General features: G+C 35.1%; 2 pseudogenes; one reads left to right on the forward strand and one right to left on the reverse strand.

The window, feature by feature from the left end:
• The first annotated feature begins 1,131 nt into the window (after positions 1-1,131).
• Positions 1,132-2,586, forward strand: LOC138311749 (neuropeptide Y receptor type 2-like; annotated as a pseudogene).
• A 2,963-nt stretch (positions 2,587-5,549) lies between these two features.
• Positions 5,550-6,572, reverse strand: LOC138311748 (integrase/recombinase xerD homolog; annotated as a pseudogene).
• Positions 6,573-15,431: the final 8,859 nt, after the last annotated feature.

The raw sequence follows: 15,431 nt of genomic DNA on the forward strand, positions 1-15,431 counted from the left end.
AAATCAGCTGATCGATTCACGAGAATCGTTGTATTCATAGTGTATGCATAGTGTTTTCATTAGCAAATGTTTCTTGTATCATTTGGTTGATTCATATAGTGACGAAACACTCAGAATGTAAAATATATGCAAATAAACAATAAACGTATAAGAACGAATTTTATATACAAACTAATAAAAAACTATAAATCTTTTGATATTGGTGTGGGAAATTATCTACGTTCGCTATACAAGAACCGTCGTTTTAGTATTGATTTCAATTGTACATATGCTTATATATAATATATATAATGTTAAGGAAGGGTATTTAATAGAAATGTCAAACAAATCAGATATAAGTCAATCAATCAAAATCTAAACTAATAATGCTGCATCAGACAGAAGTGGTCATTTTGTTCAACTATCGTAAATTGTAGCTGCAATAGCTCAAACGAATTATTTAATTAAGAAGATAATGATGTCCTCTTTAGAGCTACAATTGGTGTCTATTGCTGCAAATGGAGAAAGAAAATGATTATGCAAACCATTATCAAAACGTTTGTATGCATTTTTATATTACCTATTTTATATCGTTTACCTACAAGGCAATAGAACTGCACCGTATAAAATATAAAATTCACAGCGAGACATTATTTTTCACATATAAATATGAAGGTTCTTCCGAAGAAAAATTATACAACAAGTCTACAAATTGTCAACTTGATTTCTTGTGAGCGGTACAGTTTATATTATGAATGGTCGTTAAGTTTATTTTGGACAAGACAAAAATAATATATAAATGTATGTATACGCATAAAATAATTTTAAACCTACAAGATGGTATAGAAAATCGTGCCCGAGTGACTTTCTGAAGCAGTGCTCCATTATTACAATTGGCCACCATTTCGTATCCGGCCGAATGGTATCGTAGGCCGGATTCGTATATTCGTTCTACGTAAATTGATGCCTTAATTTTATCGCTTTAGTGATGATTGACCCACATCGCAATTTTGTAATTGAGAACATGCAAGTCACAATGGCAGTTTCAATATAAACTTCATTCGATAATTACAAATAAATTGATATATAAAAACTTTTAAATGTAGAGCTTGCATGCAAGCTTCGGAAGGGATTAACTCGTCCCTTCAACGTACTATCGTTCCAATACACATAACCGTTTTTATAATTCATTACGCAATGTAGCATTATTTTTGTAACGTTAAATATATCATCCCTATTTATACTTATTTTGCAGAAACATTGAAGAAGGAAAATAGAGATGATTCAGGATGTGACTATGTTATCAACCATGGAGACTGGAGTAGACATATCAACGGAAACGATGAGTGGGAGCAACGTATCCGGAAACAACCCATCACGTGATGGCCGTAACGCCCTGCACCTCCAAATGCGTATCGGGCGTCTAGTGTTTTTATCACTAATGATGCTTCTAGGCGTGATCGGAAACACGCTTGTCCTTTACCTATTTACATTTAAATTTCCTAAATCGAATCACCGTATTTACATATTGTGTCTGGCTGTTCTCGACATGATCGCTTGCTCTATTTGTATTCCTGCCGTCATTGCAGGGACGATCACGATTACTTGTAACTCAGCTGTCGCCTGCACGCTGATTGAGTTCTTGTTTTATTTCAATTCAAGTGGGTCTGGATTGATATTGGTCGTTATAGCCGTCGATAGGTACAAGAAGATCTGTTATCCTTTGGGAAAGCAAATGAATGAACGAATGGCCAAGATCGCATGTTCGATTGCGATAGTGATATCAGTTTTGATTGCATGGCCTGCTCCTATATTGTATTTGATAAGCATACGAAAAAACTATGATGATGTAAATAGATATGGACTATATTTCTACGGTATTCTGTTACTCGTCGTTTTTTGGATCATTTGTGACGCTTATTGTGTTATATTCCTTCATAGGACATCGATTATGGAAACAAGCGAAAGCGAGATCCAAACTATTAAATCCAACGATACAGGGCGCGGCGTCAAGTTCCGGTTCCGGTACAGATAACTCTAACACTGTGTCAACTGGTACTATGGGTAAACATGCGTCAAGTGGTGCCGAAATGACAAAGGAAAAATACAATACAGATGCAACCATTGTCAGAAAACAATGAAGAAACAACTAATCACCCAATCACATCAAAGAAAGTCCAAAATAAGGTTGACCCTAAAAACAATACACGCTCAAAGAAAACAAGAAAGACAACTCTGATGCTTTTTATGATAACTGTTATTTTCTTAGTAAGCTTTGTGCCACATCTAGCGCTGAGAATAACGGCCTTTCTGAATAAGAACTTTCTAGATAATATGACTTTTGCAGAGGCCTTATTGTATCATACATTTGTTTATTCGTTTTTCATAAACAACATGGCCAATCCAATTATTTACGGATTTTGTGATCCCCGATTTCGTCGTGAAGTCAGGAAAATATACATCCAGTTGATTTGTAAAACGTAAAAGTACAATGTTGTGTGGTACAGAACACAGATTGAATAGCACTTCGATTCGTTATGTAGTAAAGTGTATATTGCGAATGATAATGTAGTACTATTTGAATAAATCTCAGTGATTTTTGGAGTACATTTTGTGTACATTGTTGCTAGTTGTTTTACTAATAACAACAATTAATAATATTTTTAAGTACATATATTACAAAGAAGACTCAGAACAAGTATAGCACTCTAATACACAGACTGCATGCACAAAAACACTCAACAGATATAATTCTGTTAATTTTGAATTTATTTACGTCAACTACAACAAAAGGTATTATGGAAGAATGGCCGCAGTATGATAAGAGCCCAGAAGGAGAACTGGTAGCTAAAGAACCGAGCATACCAGTGTCTCCCACGGTACCACGAGAGACCGGTTCCCCTAGGTTAAAATTTCTGAGGGCGAACTGGACAATGAGACCCCAATCCGTTTACTAAAACCCATTATCACCACCAGCCCACCTCGGTCAAATATAACAAGGTGGACACCTCCCTCCATGGTACCACGGAGGGAGGGGGGCCCTGCGGTAACGACAGAAACCCCCATTCTTTATGCCTAATAACCACCAGCCTGCTGTAAAGCAAAGCTGGTATGAGTACTTAGCCGGATGAGCCCATGTCCCTCTCTGTCTCCCTCTGGGGTCTGCCCCCCTCCCTTAATAACAGCGACATAACATATATAAATGGCCATGAAAGGCTTAATAATCATGTAAATGTTTCCCATAAAATTTCCCCAAATTAAAGCAAACAAATTAGTGGAACATTCCACAAGTCCAATTAATAGCTTGCTATTTGTTGTGGAAAGGAATCCAACAGGTATAACATTGGACAATGTCCAATCAATAAGACAATCACACATAATTATTTGTTTTCTGATATAATAGCATAGTATCGAAAAAGAATAAAACTTGCTTTAAATCAAACCTGGAATGTGACCATCCTAATCACATTAAACACTGTTAAGACTCAAAATGTTCCATAAAGAACCAAGAACACAGGAGACTGTATCGACAGTTCACATATCTCACACGCGCGTCCAGTCCTGGGATTTTCACCATGGACAAGTGCAAAATGATATTCTTTTGAGTCCGTAAGAATGTATACTGTGCAGAAATAGACCATGTACCTGTATCCCACTTCTGTGCTTGATCCGGTTTTCTTAACAAACAGTGCTTCCTGACATTCAAGACCCTCTGAAATATACAAGACATCCTGGCAGCATGAAAAGTTCAAAATTAGGGAGGGAGGGTGGGTTTGATGAATTGTGTACCTTGACGAATGGCTAACCGGAAGTTATAATCAAATAAAGGAAGGGGCGCGCTCGATTGGTATCTCATCCTATTAAAGATACCCAACATCATTCTAAGTGGGGCGCACTCGATTAGTGTTTCGGCCTATTAAAGATACCTAGTACCTACATGTATCATATCCTTATTGTTACCTATAAACTATAAATAAAGCATTCGCTGGCATTAAACACGTTTATCTGTTATTTGAATAAACGCTATTAATACACAGACTGCAATGCAACACAAAACACCAACAAATATAATTCTGTTTAATTTTTGAATTTATTTACGTCAACTACAACAACAAAAGGTATTATGGAAGAATGGCCGCAGTATGATAAGAGCCCAGAAGGAGAACTGGTAGCCAAAGAACCGAGCATACCAGTGTCTCCCACGGTACCACGGGAGACCGGTTCCCCTAGGTTAAAATTTCTGAGGGCGAACAGGACAATGAGACCCCCAATCCGTTTACTAAAACCCATTATCACCACCAGCCCACCTCGGTCAAATATAACAAGGTGGACACCTCCCTCCATGGTACCACGGAGGGAGGGAGGGGGGCCTGCGGTAACGACAGAAAACCCCATTCTTTATGCCTAATAACAACACCAGCCTGCTGTAAAGCAAAGCTGGTATGAGTACTTAGCCGAATGAGCCCATGTCCCTCTCTGTCCTCTCCCTCTGGGCTCCGCCACCTGAGGGACTTTTTTTTTTTTTTTTTTTTTTTTTTTTAAAATCCCCTCACACCCTATACTGCGTACCTACATCCATACCTAGCAACCTATAACCCTGACTATAATATAACCTTTTCCTATATAAAACCCAATCCCCCCCCCAATAACCTATGGTAACAAAATAGGTCCCTTCCCCCCCTACTCCTTTTTTCCTTTCCCCCCCCCCACCCCCCAAAGTCCTGCCTAAGTGTGAAATTTCACCTAATCCTGATTACTAGGGATAGGAAATGTAGCACTAGTTGTTAGTATTGGAATCTGAAAAATATTCTGGCCCTCCCTGGTAGTTTGTTGAGCAGAATCCCAATACCTGTGGTAGAAAGAGAGTGCCATCTGGGCGGTATAAAGCTGACTGTGTTTGATTGGATTGTAGGATGGCATAGGACCTTAACCCCCTGACTCAAATAAATGTTTCTTAATTGCATAGTTTATACGCTTTCTCTTCCTCTCAACTTTGGCATATGAGCAAGCCCCATGCCAATAACCCCTTGGTAGTATTTTCAGACCAAATTATAGTAAGTATAGGGGAGATAACAAAGCAAACCTTAAAAAGTGAACACCTGATTGTTTCTATCAACTCTTTGCCTTTAATGCTGACTACATCATTGGACCCAAGTTGAATCAGGATCATTTTTGGAGGCGGGGATTTTCCCAATTCGTTCTCAATGAGAGGGTCAAATTCACTCCAGGTCATGCCTCTACGGGGTCATCCAATGAATAGCATACCCCTTTCTGTCAAGATTAAGGGTTTGGTATACCACCCGGTCTCTTAGCTGCCTCCTTCATACCCCAAAATGGTATAGAAGTCCTATGACTCATTATGGGGGATAAGTCAATCTGAAAGAAAATCTGATGATGTTTTAGAAAAGCATGAAATTGCAATAATATTAATAATCCAAATTTAAATCAAAACGCTGTAATAAAACCATAACCGACTTTATTATAATTAACTTAGAATTATACATGGGAAATGAGTTCAAATCACACAATGTGGTAAATTCAGGTTCACTCCTAGCTGCTGTATGCTATAGCTAAAAACTGTCCTCTACTGGAATTCTTATGTATTTTGAGTAGACCCTTGATTTCCATCGACCCCATGCTTGTATTTTCTGTTCAGAAAATTCCCCTGGTTGGGCTGCCTCTGTGGCGGCCCCTATACGAAATGAGTGAGTTTTGTAATGAGACACAGGGATGCGCGAAAAAGTTAATGATTTCTTTAAAACAACAGCTACCTGATAGCGAGTAATTAATGAACCATTCCTATGTATGAATAACTGCTGATTAACTGTATTTTGGCCGAATCAAAAGGTATTTGTTCAGGAGTGAGACAGGGCAAATATCTGCGTTAGGATAACTGTTGATATTTAATAATGCAGAGTGACCTCTCTGGTCAGTCTTTGGGATTCCCTGATACAAACTTTTTAAATGTCTGGAAGGAGAATTTACAATGGTAACATCTGAAATTCCCAGTGGACGTGTAATCATTACCATTGCTACTGGATGCTGAAAATTCTCCAACCCTCAGAAATCCGAAAAATGCCTAAAGTAAATGCTGCAGAAAAAAGTTCTGCTTCATATTTAGAGCTACAGACTGATGAAAGGGAGGTAACCAGTTTTCTAAGTAGGGGTAAAGTAATAGGGAGACGCGCATCCACGCGTTTGTTACCCACGCTGTGCCCCCTCCATAATTTTCTTAACAATAAAACATTGTGTGGAATCCTGTTGACCCCGAAGATTATGCTCATGGGATATTCCACTCATATAAGTGGAAATTGTTGATGCTGAGTATCCCTGTAGTGACATGTAAGATATAAATTGTAACTAAATGGTCTGAGGGGACAGGCCAAATGCTCGACATATTATAAGAGGACCTGAATGTTTGGAAACACTGTAACGCTGAGTTGTAAGTTTTCCATGTACTATTAGCCATTGCATTTTTGAAGTAATCTATTAGCTTCAACCTTTATATCTCCCATAGGTGGGCAGGTATTGGGGTAGACAAAAGTTCTGCTGCTGGGGCTGACCGGCGAAACCTGGCCCACTGTTGACGAGAAATGGAATCAGCTATAACATTATATTTACCAGGAATGTGTTCTGCCCTTATGTTTAAATTGTAATTTAATGTCAACAAAACTAATGGCCTAATGATAGTCATCACACTTTGTGATTTAGAGGATTTTTTGTTTATAATTGTTACAACAGCTGCATTATCACAATGGAACAAAACTTTCTGATTTCTCATTTTTACTACCCCCATAAACATATTGACACATAAATTGGAAATAACTCTAGAAATGTAATGTCTTTAAGGAGACCCTTATTTGACCAAGCTGTGGGCCAGGACCCATAAGCCCAAGACCCCTGAAAGTATACACCAAAGCCCTTTTCTTGACCACCCTGCACTGTCTGTATATAATTCCATGGAAGCAGAGGTGCTCCAGTGTCTATCTGGGAATTACTGTCATACAATTGTAATTTTTCCAAAAATGACAACCATACTTTAATGTCCTGCCTTCATCGATGCACTAACTCTAATCTTATGATGTGCTTGTCCACACCAGCAATAGTATCAATAAGACGACGACAAAAATGCACGGCCAGGGGCGACAACTCGACATGCAAAGTTTAGCATTAACCCAGTACTGACTGAAAGCTTATCCACAGGGTCACTTTGTTAACTGTTAACAAATACCCAAGCTCTTTACATAACTGAACAATCTTGTCCCGAGGTAATCGCATTACTAATTCAACTGTATCAAACTCAACTCCCCAGAAAACATAAACAAGTTGTAGGTCCTACAGTTTTTTCTTGGGATAATGGTAACCCTATTTCATGTGAAATATTCTCAAAAATATCTAAAGAAGCTTGACACTGATTGTTTCCGACTGTCCCCCAAAAAGAAAATCATCTAAATAATGCAGAATGTTTTTGTTACCAGTTTTTGTTAACAACTAACCAGTTTAATAAAAGTTGCAAATTTTTTCAAAACATTGCACAAACTAATCGAGGCCCCCATAGGCAAACAATTGTCAAAATAGTAATGCCCATCAAACTTTATACCCAGTAGAATCAAAATCACAAGGAGATATTGGTAGTAAGCGGAAGGCGGACTTTATATCTGACTTTGCTAATAAAGCCCCTTGGCCGAGATTGTGTATCATCTCAGCTGCATCATCTATGCTTGCATAAGACACACTACATAAACTCTGGTGGAATAAAATCATTTATGGAATTGTGATCTGGATAACGACAAATGATGTATAACTCTATAGTCACCGTCTTTTTTGGGAATGAGACCTACTGGCGATACCTGTAAGGTGGGCAGAGGAGGGTACGCAAAGGGACCTACTATGCGTCCAGCCTCCAACTCTTTCTTGATTTTGCCCTGTAAAATATTTCTGGGGCCTGTTTTGGTGCTAGCTAAATTACCTGCCTCGCGTGCTCTACGAGGGACCTACATACTCCAGAGAGAATCCCTCCTTAAATCCCTTTGCGATATAATCCCTGACATCAGTTAACGGATAATCCTGCAGTACTTTAAAAAGTTTTTCATAAATTATAGGAGTAGTACCAAGGCTATAAAGATTGCTGGGAAGTTGTGGATTGTCTGCGCTACCTAGCTCTACATTTAATCTGTATTAGTGCAATTATTGTTGTCAAGTCATTGCTGACAACTTAAAGCTAGGATGTGATCCCCCCGCATGTACTACATGCATGACGATAGTGACATTTGGACCCAAATTTACATTGTTTTTCCCTTATTGAAATTATAACAGCACCCTGAACTTGGGACAGCAGATTTAGAACTAGAGGGCTTGGGAGATGATAGCTGATCAACGTTTGAATTTGTTATGTCTAATCTGGCTAGGTGAATTATACATGAGCCATAACTCTGTGTCTATCACACCCCATGATGAACAGGGGTTCTTGGACTTGCGCAATCTGTATTGCTCATCGTACTGTACCCAGCCTAAATGACCTGATCTATTAACTGCCGCCAAACGGATGTCATGCATATATTTTAGGAGTTCTTGACATTTTTTCTGGGTATTTTTCTAACATCACACTTGTATATGTGAGGAAGGCTGATGTCCAAGCATGAATGTTAGTTACCTGCTTAGCAATATTGGATGGCTTTTTTATTACAAATTTCCCATCCTTGATTACTAACTCCCCCCGATGTCTCGAAGCCCGCTCCATTTCCCCGCGCAGATTTTAGTAGTAAACCGAGGTCTAAAAACTCGGTGTTCCAGATTTTGTCCTTTATTTTTTGTGGAATATTATAACCCACGGATGATCAAAAATACTTGGTACCGGAGATGGACCCCCCAGTACATGTGAAGTGCCCGGGATTTGCATTAAATCAATTATCTCACCAGGTCTAAAATCCTGACTCGCGCGCCATTTAGGCAAATTGCCCCTCTCGGGGCCCTTACATTGGCTGACTGTCCTCATTGTTCGTCATATTTCTTGGACGTTTTTTCCACAGATGTGTAGGTTCATCGACACTAACACCACCTGATGCCGACGCCGATTCTCTCTTTCCTGGGTTTTTACGCCCCTGGCCCCTTGCTGAAGAACGCCTATGTTTTGGTGGCATTGTCATTTTGATGAAGTGTGTCGCCTTGAACGAATGTGCTAACCGGAAGGAGTTATAATCAAATAAAGGAGGGTGGGCGCGCTCGATTGGTATCTCATCCTATTAAAGATACCCTAAACATCATTCTTAAGTGGGGCGCACTCGATTGGTGTTTCGGCCTATTAAAGATACCTAGTACCTACATGTATCATATCCTTATTGTTACCTATAAACTATAAATAAAGCATTCGCTGGCATTAAACACGTTTATCTTTGTTATTTGATAACGCTAATATTAAACGTGTTGTTTTTATGTTATAGTACAGGTGTATGTGAGTTAACTGTACATTCGTTTTTGTTCTAGTACATGTATATGTGTTATACTTTTACGTTTGTTTTGTGTTCTAGTACAGGTATAATGTGTTTATACTTGAACATTTGTTTTAGTTCTAGTAGAGGTATATATATATATGTTTTTTTTTTATTGTTATATTGTAACTTTGTTTTTGTTCTAGTACAGGTACATGTGTTAATACTGAAACGTTTATGTTTTTGTTCTAGTATACAGGTAATATGTGTTATATATATACCTTTTGTTTTTGTTCTAGTACAAGTGTATGTGTTATACTGTACGTTTGTTTTTGTTCTAGAGTACAGGTATATTGTGTTATATCATGCCTTTTGTTTTTGTTCTAGTACAGGTATATGTGTTATACTGTACGTTTGTTTTTGTTCTAGTACAGGTATATGTTATATATTTACCTTTGTTTTTGTTCTAGTACAGGTATATAGTGTTATACTGTACATTTCGTTTTTTGTTCTAGTACAGGTATGTGTGTTATACTGTACCTTTGTTTTTTGTTTAGTACAGGTATGTGTGTTATACTGTACCTTTGTTTTAGTTCTAGTACAGGTGTATGTGTTATATGATACCTTGTTTTTGTTCTAGTACAGGTATATGTGTTATACTGTACCTTTGTTTTTGTTCTAGTACAGGTGTATGTGTTATACTGTACGTTTGTTTTTGTTCTAGTACAGGTATATGTGTTATACTGTACCTTTGTTTTTGTTCTAGTACAGGTATATGTGTTATACTGTACCTTTGTTTTTGTTCTAGTACAGGTATATGTGTTATACTGTACCTTTGTTTTTGTTCTAGTACAGGTATATGTGTTATACTGTACCTTTGTTTTTGTTCTAGTACAGGTATATGTGTTATACTGTACCTTTGTTTTAGTTCTAGTACAGGTATATGTGTTATACTGTACCTTTGTTTTTGTTCTAGTACAGGTATATGTGTTATATTGTACATTTTTTTTTTGTTCTAGTACAGGATAATATGTGTTATACTGTACCTTTGTTTTTGTTCTAGTACAGGTATATGTGTTATTGTTATACTGTACCTTTGTTTTTGTTCTAGTACAGTTGTATGTGTTATACTGTACGTTTGTTTTTGTTCTAGTACAGATATATGTGTTATAACTGTACCTTTGTTTTTTGTTTCTAGTACAGGTATATGTGTTATACTGTACAATTTTTTATGTTCCTACAGGTTTGTTGTTTTTGTTACTAGTACAGGTATATGTGTTATATACTGTACCTTTGTTTTTGTTCTAGTACAGGTATATGTGTTATACTGTACCTTTGTTTTTTGTTCTAGTACAGGTATATGTGTTATACTGTACCTTTGTTTTTGTTCTAGTACAGGTATATGTGTTATAACTGTACGATTTGTTTTTGTTCTAGTACAGGTATATGTGTTATACTGTATACTTTTGCTTTTTGTTCTAGTACAGGTATATGTGTTATACTGTACTTTTGTTTTTGTTCTAGTACAGGTATATGTGTTATATACTGTACAGGATATATGTTTTTGTACTTTTGTTTTTTGTGCTAGTAAAGGTATATGTTTTGTTATATGGTTATACTTAGCCTTTTTTGTTGTTCTAGTACAGGTATATGTGTTATACTGAACATTGTTTTTTTGTTCTAGTACAGGTATATGTGTTATATTATACGTTTTGTTTTTGTACCAGTACAGGGTATATATGTGTTATACTGTACCTTTGTTGTTGTTCTAGTACAAGGTATATGTGTTATATGAACAATGGTTTTTGTTCTTTGTACAGGGTATATGTGTTATACTGTACATTAGGTTATTTGTTCTAGTACAGGTATACTGTTATATTTTACGTTTGTTTTTGTTCTAGTACAGGTATATGTGTTATATATATACTTTGTTTTTGTTCTAGTACAGGTATATGTGTTATATTATACATTTTTGTTTTTGTCCAGTACAGGTATATTGTTGTTATATTATAGTTTGGTTTTGTTCTAGTACAGGTATATGTGTTATATTTATACCTTTGTTTTTGTTCTAGTACTAGGTATATGTGTTATACTTATTCCTTTGTTTTTGTTCTAGTACAGGTGTATGTGTTATATTGTAACATTTGTTTTTGGTTCTAGTACATGTATATGTGTTATACTAATTACGGTTTGTTTTTGTTCTATAGTACAGGTATATGTGTTTATACTGTAACGTTTGTTTTTGTTCTAGTACAGGTTATATAATATTATATATGTGTTATATTACCTTTGTTTTTGTTCTGTACAGGTATGTGGGTTTATACCTGTACATTCGTTTTTGTTCTAGTACAGGTATATGTGTTATACTGTACGTTTGTTTTTGTTCTAGTTTACAGATATATGTGTTATACTGTACGTTTGGTTTTTGTTCTAGTACAGGTATATGTGTTATATTACTGTACGTTTGTTTTTGTTCATAGTACAGGTATATGTGTTATACTGTACGTTTGTTTTTGTTCTAGTACAGGTATATGTGTTATACTGAACATTTGTTTTAGTTCTAGTACAGGTATATGTGTTTTATTATACTTTACAGGTTTTTGTATACTAGTACAGGTACAGGTATATATGTGTTATACTGTACATTTGTTTTAGTTCTAGTAGAGGTATATATATATATGTGTTATATTGTAACTTTGTTTTTGTTCTAGTACAGGTATATGTGTTATACTGTACGTTTGTTTTTGTTCTAGTACAGGTATATGTGTTATATTATACCTTTGTTTTTGTTCTAGTACAGGTATATGTGTTATACTGTACGTTTGTTTTTGTTAGTGTTATATCATGCCTTTGTTTTTGTTCTAGTACAGGTATATGTGTTATACTGTACGTTTGTTTTTGTTCTAGTACAGGTATATGTGTTATATTATACCTTTGTTTTTGTTCTAGTACAGGTATATGTGTTATACTGTACATTCGTTTTTGTTCTAGTACAGGTATGTGTGTTATACTGTACCTTTGTTTTTGTTCTAGTACAGGTATGTGTGTTATACTGTACCTTTGTTTTAGTTCTAGTACAGGTGTATGTGTTATCCTATACGTTTGTTTTTGTTCTAGTACAGATATATGTGTTATACTGTACCTTTGTTTTTGTTCTAGTACAGATATATGTGTTATACTGTACGTTTGTTTTTGTTCTAGTACAGGTATGTGTGTTATAATGTACCTTTGTTTTTGTTCTAGTACAGGTGTATGTGTTATACTGTACATTTGTTTTTGTTCTAGTACAGGTATATGTGTTATACTGTACCTTTGTTTTTGTTCTAGTACAGGTATATGTGTTATTGTTATACTGTACCTTTGTTTTAGTTCTAGTACAGGTGTAGGTGTTATACTGTACCTTTGTTTTTGTTCTAGTACAGGTATATGTGTTATACTGTACCTTTGTTTTTGTTCTAGTACAGGTATATGTGTTATATTGTACATTTGTTTTTGTTCTAGTACAGGTATATGTGTTATACTGTACCTTTGTTTTTGTTCTAGTACAGGTATATGTGTTATTGTTATACTGTACCTTTGTTTTAGTTCTAGTACAGTTGTATGTGTTATACTGTACGTTTGTTTTTGTTCTAGTACAGATATATGTGTTATACTGTACCTTTGTTTTTGTTCTAGTACAGGTGTATGTGTTATACTGTACATTTGTTTTTTGTTCCTAGTACAGGTATATGTGTTATACTGTAACAATTTGTTTTTGTTCCTGTACAGGTATATGTGTTATATTGTACGTTTGTTTTTGTTCTAGTACAGGTATATGTGTTATACTGTACCTTTGTTTTTGTTCTAGTACAGGTATATGTGTTATTGTTATACTGTACCTTTGTTTTTGTTCTAGTACAGGTGTATGTGTTATACTGTACGTTTGTTTTTGTTCTAGTACAGGTATATGTGTTATACTGTACCTTTGTTTTTGTTCTAGTACAGGTATATGTGTTATACTATACCTTTGTTTTTGTTCTAGTACAGGTATATGTGTTATACTGTACTTTTTTTTTTGTTTTTGTTCTAGTACAGGTATATGTGTTATACTGAACATTGGTTTTTGTTCTAGTACAGGTATATGTGTTATATTATACCTTTGTTTTTGTACCAGTACAGGTATATGTGTTATATTATACCTTTTTGTTGTTCTAGTACAGGTATATGTGTTATACTGAACATTGGTTTTTGTTCTAGTACAGGTATATGTGTTATATTATACCTTTGTTTTTGTACCAGTACAGGTATATGTGTTATATTATACCTTTTTGTTGTTCTAGTACAGGTATATGTGTTATACTGAACATTGGTTTTTGTTCTAGTACAGGTATATGTGTTATACTGTACATTGGTTTTTGTTCTAGTACAGGTATATGTGTTATATTATACGTTTGTTTTTGTTCTAGTACAGGTATATGTGTTATATTATACCTTTGTTTTTGTTCTAGTACAGGTATATGTGTTATATTATACCTTTGTTTTTGTTCTAGTACAGGTATATGTGTTATATTATACCTTTGTTTTTGTTCTAGTACAGGTATATGTGTTATATTATAGTTTGGTTTTGTTCTAGTACAGGTTATTGTTTATATTATACCTTTGTTTTTGTTCTAACAGGTAGGTATATGTGTTATATTATACCTTTGTTTTTGTTCTAGTACAGGTACATGTGTTATACTGTACATTCGTTTTTGTTCTAGTACATGTATATGTGTTATACTTTACGTTTGTTTTTGTTCTATTACAGGTATATGTGTTAAACTGTACGTTTGTTTTTGTTCTAGTACAGGTATATATATATATATGTGTTATATTATACCTTTGTTTTTGTTCTTGTACAGGTATGTGTGTTATACTGTACATTCGTTTTTGTTCTAGTACAGGTATATGTGTTATACTGTACGTTTGTTTTGTTCTATTACAGATATATGTGTTATACTGTACGTTTGTTTTTGTTCTAGTACAGGTATATGTGTTATACTGTACGTTTGTTTTTGTTCTAGTACAGGTATATGTGTTATATTATACCTTTGTTTTTGTTCTAGTACAGGTATATGTGTTATACTGTACGTTTGTTTTTGTTCTAGTACAGGTATATGTGTTATACTATGCCTTTGTTTTTGTTCTAGTACAGGTATATGTGTTATACTGTACGTTTGTTTTTGTTCTAGTACAGGTATATGTTTTATACTGAACATTTGTTTTAGTTCTAGTAGAGGTATATATATATATGTGTTATATTGTAACTTTGTTTTTGTTCTAGTACAGGTACATGTGTTATACTGTACGTTTTGTTTTTGTTCTAGTACAGGTATATGTGTTATATTATACCTTTGTTTTTGTTCTAGTACAAAGTGTATGTGTTATACTGTACGTTTGTTTTTGTTCTAGTACAGGTATATGTGTTATATCATGCCTTTGTTTTTGTTCTAGTACAGGTATATGTGTTATACTGTACGTTTGTTTTTGTTCTAGTACAGGTATATGTGTTATATTATACCTTTGTTTTTGTTCTAGTACAGGTATATGTGTTATACTGTACATTCGTTTTTGTTCTAGTACAGGTATGTGTGTTATACTGTACCTTTGTTTTTGTTCTAGTACAGGTATGTGTGTTATACTGTACCTTTGTTTTAGTTCTAGTACAGGTGTATGTGTTATACTGTACCTTTGTTTTTGTTCTAGTACAGGTATATGTGTTATACTGTACCTTTGTTTTTGTTCTAGTACAGGTATATGTGTTATACTGTACGTTTGTTTTTGTTCTAGTACAGGTATATGTGTTATACTGTACCTTTGTTTTTGTTCTAGTACAGGTGTATGTGTTATACTGTACATTTGTTTTTGTTCTAGTACAGGTATATGTGTTATACTGTACCTTTGTTTTTGTTCTAGTACAGGTATATGTGTTATTGTTATACTGTACCTTTGTTTTGTTCTAGTACAGGTATATGTGTTATACTGTACCTTTGTTTTTGTTCTAGT

This window comes from Argopecten irradians, unplaced genomic scaffold (genome assembly GCF_041381155.1).
Source record: "Argopecten irradians isolate NY unplaced genomic scaffold, Ai_NY scaffold_0102, whole genome shotgun sequence".
In the NCBI taxonomy this organism is placed as follows: Eukaryota; Metazoa; Mollusca; class Bivalvia; order Pectinida; family Pectinidae; genus Argopecten; species Argopecten irradians.